Below are 6000 nucleotides of genomic sequence, written 5' to 3'. Positions count from 1 at the left end.
CTGGGACCGCAGCTTTTTATAATATATGTTAATGATATAGAAGATGATATTAGTAATAGCATTAGCAAATTTGCTGATGATACTAGGCTGGGTGGCAGGGTGAAATGTGATGAGGATGTTTGGAGATTACAGGGTGACCTGGACAAGTTAGGTGAGTGGGCAGATGCAGATGCAGTTTAATGTGGATAAATGTATGGTTATCCACTTTGGTGGCAAGAACAGGAAGGCAGATTACTACCTAAATGGAATCAATTTAGGTAAAGGGGCAGTACAGAGAGATCTGGGTGTTCTTGTACACCAGTCAATGGAGGTAAGCATGCTGGTACAGCAGGTAGTGAAGAAGGCTAATAGCATGCTGGCCTTCATAACAAGAGGATTGAATATAGAAGCAAAGAGTTTCTTCTGCAGCTGTACAGGGCCCTGGTGAGACCTCACCTGGAGTACTGTGTGCAGTTCTGGTCTCCAAATTTGAGGAAAGACATTCTGGCTATTGAGGGAGTGCAGTGCAGGTTCATGAGGTCAATTCCTGGAATGGCGGGAATACCTTATGCTGAAAGACTGGAGCGACTGGGCTTGTATACCCTTGAGTTTAGCAGATTGAGAGGGGATCTGATTGAGACATATAAGATTATTAAAGGATTGGACCCTCTGGAGGCAGAAAATATGTTTCCGCTGGTGAGTGAGTGCCAAACCAGTGGACACAGCTTAAAAATACGGGGTAGACCATTTAGGACAGAGATGAGGAGAAACTTCTTCACCCAGAGGGTGGTGGCTGTGTGGAATGCTCTGCCCCAGAGGGCAGTGGAGGCCCAGTCTCTGGATTCATTTAAGAAAGAGTTGGATAGAGCTCTCAAGGATAGTGGAATCAAGGGTTATGGAGGTAAGGCAGGAACAGGATACTGATTAAGGATGATCAGCCATGATCATATTGAATGGTGGTGCAGGTTCGAAGGGCAGAATGGCCTATTTCTGCACCTATTGTCTATTGTCTATAAACAGGCCCTTCGGTCCAACCAGTCCATGCCTACCATAATCCCAAATGAAACTAGTCCCACCTGCCTATCCATCCAAATTTTTTTTTATTCATGTACTTTCTAAATGTCTTTTAAATCATGCAACTAAACCTGCATCCACCACTTCTTCTCGAAGTTCATTCCACACATGAACCGCTCTCTGTGTAAAAATAAAATGCCCTTTATGTCTTTTTAAAATCTTTCTCCTCTCACCTTAAAAATATGCGCCCTAGTCTTGAAAAACACTCTCCTAGGGAAAAGGGTCTATTACGTTTGCCCCAATGCCCACTGGACATCCATAGATCATCGTCATCAAGCACGGACAAGCAGTTGGATAATTCCAACATGAGCTTTTATTTGCAATTGCAAAAAATGAACACAAACAAAATGAACAGAATCACCCAATCAATGCAAGTCAAATACTGGTATCTTGGAACAGTGTCAATTTTACATTCCATGATGGCCTACTTCACCCTGGTCTCATTGACTGGAACTAGGTACCAATCAGGTCCTGTCTGGCTTTTAACGCCCAGCACAATGAGCTCTGTAATGCACAAGGACAGCTCCCTCCTCCCACGTGTCCTCATCGTCCTTCTCAGAACATTGCTCCCACTTCCCCAGTTTATCAACATCTAACACGTCACCTCATTGCCTGCTGCAATTATGAAGAACATAGCAGACCAGGATGATGCAACACACTCTGTCTAGATAATCCTGCAGTGCCCCAAGCAATGGAACTGCATCTTCAGCAGCCCAATCATCCGCCCCACTACAGCCTGGTCCAAATATGGACGGCATTTATCTGTGCTCCGATCATCTAAGGAGTTGTGCAATGGTGTCATTGGGCCTGGTGGCAGTGAGTAGCCCTTGTGCCCCAGTAACCAGGCTTGTCAGGCACCTGGACCCTTAAACACACTGGGTACACGAAGGTGCTCCAGGATATAGGAGCCGTAGCAGTTGCCAGGGTAGCGGACACATAGCTTCAGGTGATCACAGATGACCTTAACATTTAAGGAATGGAACCCCTTCTTATGTTGAATTTTATAGTGTTGTGATGCAGCCCTCTCACTGCCAACTGTCTGCGAGACAGCCTTGTTTCAAAATCTGACTGCTCAGAGTGAAGCATTGACCTTATCATTGAGAAACAAAATGAACTGGAATGATCTTGCACTAATCAGACACTGACCTGACACATCTGTGGGAGCACGACCAAGACATCCCACACAGGTCACCCACCACTCTGTTTGGACAGATGTTCAGAAGCTGTCATATTCAGAGTTACCAGGAAAGGATGGCATCTCCCTCATGTAGCTGTTGCACCACCATTTAAGTGTGTGGTTCATTAAAATGTCCCTCTTTCTGGTCCAAACCATGAGCTGGGTCTTGGCTCCTGTGCAGAGTGTCCCTGGTGTAGCCCCTCAACACCGGCAGTGAGTGCAGCCTGCCATTGTCTCAGAGAGATGCTATGATGGTTGTGAGGCATTGAGAAATGTTCGATGAAATTCCAGTGCGTGGAGTGCATGCAACTCATTGCCCCTGGATCATGCTTTAAGATATACTTTGGCTGTGCGTACGAGTATGTCAGAGTAAATGTGAGCTGAATCCATGCTAGTTTCCATGTTGAGTTTTCTCATTTAAACAAGCTATAATCCCCTAACCCGCGCATCTCGATGCCTCGGAAAGGCAGCCAACATCATCAAAGACCCCGCCTACCCCAGTTATAATCTCTTCCAAACTCTTCCATCAGGCAGGAAATGTAAAAGCTTGAGCACACGTTCAACCGATTCAAGAACAGCTTCCTGCCTGGCATTATTAGACTTCTGAATGGACTTCTCAAAATTCAAACCTAATGTTGATTTTGCTTTTATGCACCTTCTTTGTAGCCATAACTTTGCATTCCTTGCTTTGTTCCATTACCCTATGAGCTTTGTATGTTATGATCTGCCTGTACTGCATGCAAAAGTAGCCAAGAGTAGTGGGAAACGGGAAAACTGGGAAAACTGTAAAAAGAAACAAAGAAAGGAAAGATAGATTATGAAGGCAAACTAGCACAGAATATAAAAACAGGCAGGAAAAATTTTTAGAAATGTATAAAATGGAAAAGGTGGCTAAAGTGGATGTAAGTCCCTTGTAGGATGAGAATGGGGAATTAATATTGGCTAATGCTGAACCAGCTGAGGTCTTGAAGAACTATTTTGTGTCAGTCTTCACAGTGGAAGATGTGTCTAAAGATGCTAAAGAATGATGTTAAGGATATGATGGGAGATAATGGCCTCAATTCAGTTGTTATCATGAAAGGGGTAGCATTGAGCCAACTTGAGGGTCTAAGGATAGATAAGTCCCCTGGCTCTGATGGAATGCATCGTAGGGTGCTGAAAGAATTCGCGGAAGTTATAGTCGATGTGTTAGTGGTAAATCACCAAAATTCTCTGGACTCCGGGCAGGTCCTGGTGGACTGGAAGACAGCAAATGTCACGCCCCTGTTTAAAAAGGCAGGTAACTATAGGCCAGTTAGCTTAACACCTGTAGTCAGGAAAATGCTGGAGGCTATCATTAAAGAAGAAATAGTGAGACATCTGGTTGGAAAGGGTTCCATCAGGCAGACGCAGCTTGGATTCAGGAAGGAAAGGTCGTGTTTGACAAACTTACCAGAGTTCTTTGAGGATGTAACAAGCATGGTGGATGGAGAGGAACAGGTTGATGTTGTATACTTGGATTTCCAGAATGCATTCAATAAGATACTGCATAAAAGACTCATCCATAAGATAAGAATGCATGGAGTTGCAGGAAATGTGCTAGCATGGATGGAGGACTGGTTAACCAATAGAAAGCAGAGAGTTGGGATAGAAATGGGTAATTCTCTGGTTGGTGATCAGTGGTGAGTGGGGTGCCACAAGGGTCAGTGTTGGGCCCGCAACTGTACATGATATATGTAAATGATTTGGAAGAGGAGGCCGAATGTAACATATCCAAGTTTGCTGATGACACTAAATTGAGTGGAAAGGCAAACTGTGCAGAGGATGTGGAGGGCCTGCAGAGAGATTTAGATAGGCTAAGTGAGTGGGCAAGGGTCTGGCAGATGGAGTACAATGTTGGTAAATGAGAGATTCTCCTCTTTGGAAGTAAATAAAGTAGGTGAGAGTATTATTTAAATGGTGAAAGATCGCAGCATGCTGTTGTGCAGAGGGACTTAGGAGTGCTCATACATGAATCGCTAAAAGTTGATTTGCAGATGCAACAGATAATCAAGAAGGCAAATGAAATATTGGCTTTCTTCGCTAGAGGGATTGAATTTAAGTACAGAGAGGTTCTGCTGCAATTGGACAGGATGTTGGTGAGACTGCACCTGGAGTATTGTGCACAGTTTTGGTCTCCTTACTTGAGGAAGGATATACTGGCTTTGGGGGCGGTGCAGAGGAGGGTCACCGGGTTGATTCTGGAGGTGGGGGAGTTACCCCATGAGGAGAGGTTGAGCTGCCTGGGACTGTACGCGCTAGAATTTAGAAGAATGAGAGGGGATCTTATAGAAACATATGAAATTATGAAGGGGATAGACAAGACAGAGGCAGCAAGTTGTTTGCACTGGTGGGTGAGATTAGGACTGGGGGACATGGCCTCAACATTAAGGGGAGTAGATTTCGGACAGAGATGAGGAGGAACAATTTTTCCAGAGTAGTGAATTCATGGAATTCTGTGCGCAAGGAAGCAGTAGAGGTAGCTCCATAAATATATTCAAGACACAGTTGGATGTGTTTTTGCATGGTAGGGGAATGAAGGGTTATGGGGATACCGCAAGTAGGAGGAGCTGAGACACTGGATAGAGCAACAATGATCTTAATGAGTGGTGGAGCAGGCTCGACGAGCCAAATGGCCTACTCCTGCTTCTATTATTATGAAACTGTGAAAACAAAACTTTTCATTGTACCGAGGTACATGTGACAATAGTAAATCAAATCAAATATTTGGACTGTGGGAGGAAACCAGAGCACACCCATGCAGACATGGGGAAAGTGTGCAAGCCACACAGTCAGTCATCTGAGGCTGGAATCAAACTTGGGTTCCTGACATTGTAAGGCAGCAGTGAGTCACCATGCTGCCCTATAAACTGGGAATATCCTCAACACAACTCCTGGAGCTTTACTGGAGGTTGGCAGACACTCCAGTTTTGTGTGGACATTTTTTCCAAAGTATTTCCACAAGTAAGTCTCCAAGAAATCTCCTGGCTGCTGAAATTGGCAATGTGACAGTGGTTTGACACATTAACTACAGTGAGTGGAAAGAGGCCTGGCATATTGAGGAATATTATGAATGGAAAAGGATTTGACAAATTACAAGATATTTGTGAAAAAACTCCTGTAGTGGGAATGGGAAATAATATTGGGCTTCTATTATAAATGCGTACATTCTAACTGGGAGCATTACAACACTATAAACCAGGCAAACATGTTCAATGCATTATTTATAGATGTCTGGAAGTCAGTAGCTCACTCACCTCTCTGATCAGATTAAGTTGCCCAGCTCATGAAACATAAAATAGGGCCTGTGATTTTAAAACTAACAGTTTAATCAAAGTATTCACAGCCAGAAAAAGCAGCAAAGTGCAAACAAAGCGCTTTCCCTATTTTTCTGAAACGAGAATAGAAAGGGTGATTGTCAGTGAGGCAATAGGGGTGGAAGTTAATCACAAGCAACAAAGGTTTATCTGCATGGAGCCAGGTTGGACAAGTTCACTACTAGGGGGAAAAAAATAACTGTGCCATAAAATTGTAGTTGACACAAAATAAATATGTTGGAAAATTATCCTCATCCCTGTACAAAGAGGCAGAACTAAAGTAAACGACATATGGAATTAGTCAGTGCAGCGTTATACCCTTTACAGTATTAATGGGACATGGCATCTCCTCTTCAGCCACATTACAAGACCAAGGCAATAAGTGTCCATACTGATTTACAAATATGAAACAGCAGCAAAGGGGAGAAAACAGAT

This window comes from Chiloscyllium plagiosum, chromosome 40, assembly GCF_004010195.1.
Source record: "Chiloscyllium plagiosum isolate BGI_BamShark_2017 chromosome 40, ASM401019v2, whole genome shotgun sequence".
In the NCBI taxonomy this organism is placed as follows: domain Eukaryota; kingdom Metazoa; phylum Chordata; class Chondrichthyes; order Orectolobiformes; family Hemiscylliidae; genus Chiloscyllium; species Chiloscyllium plagiosum.
Note: the sequence above shows the minus strand (reverse complement) of the source record.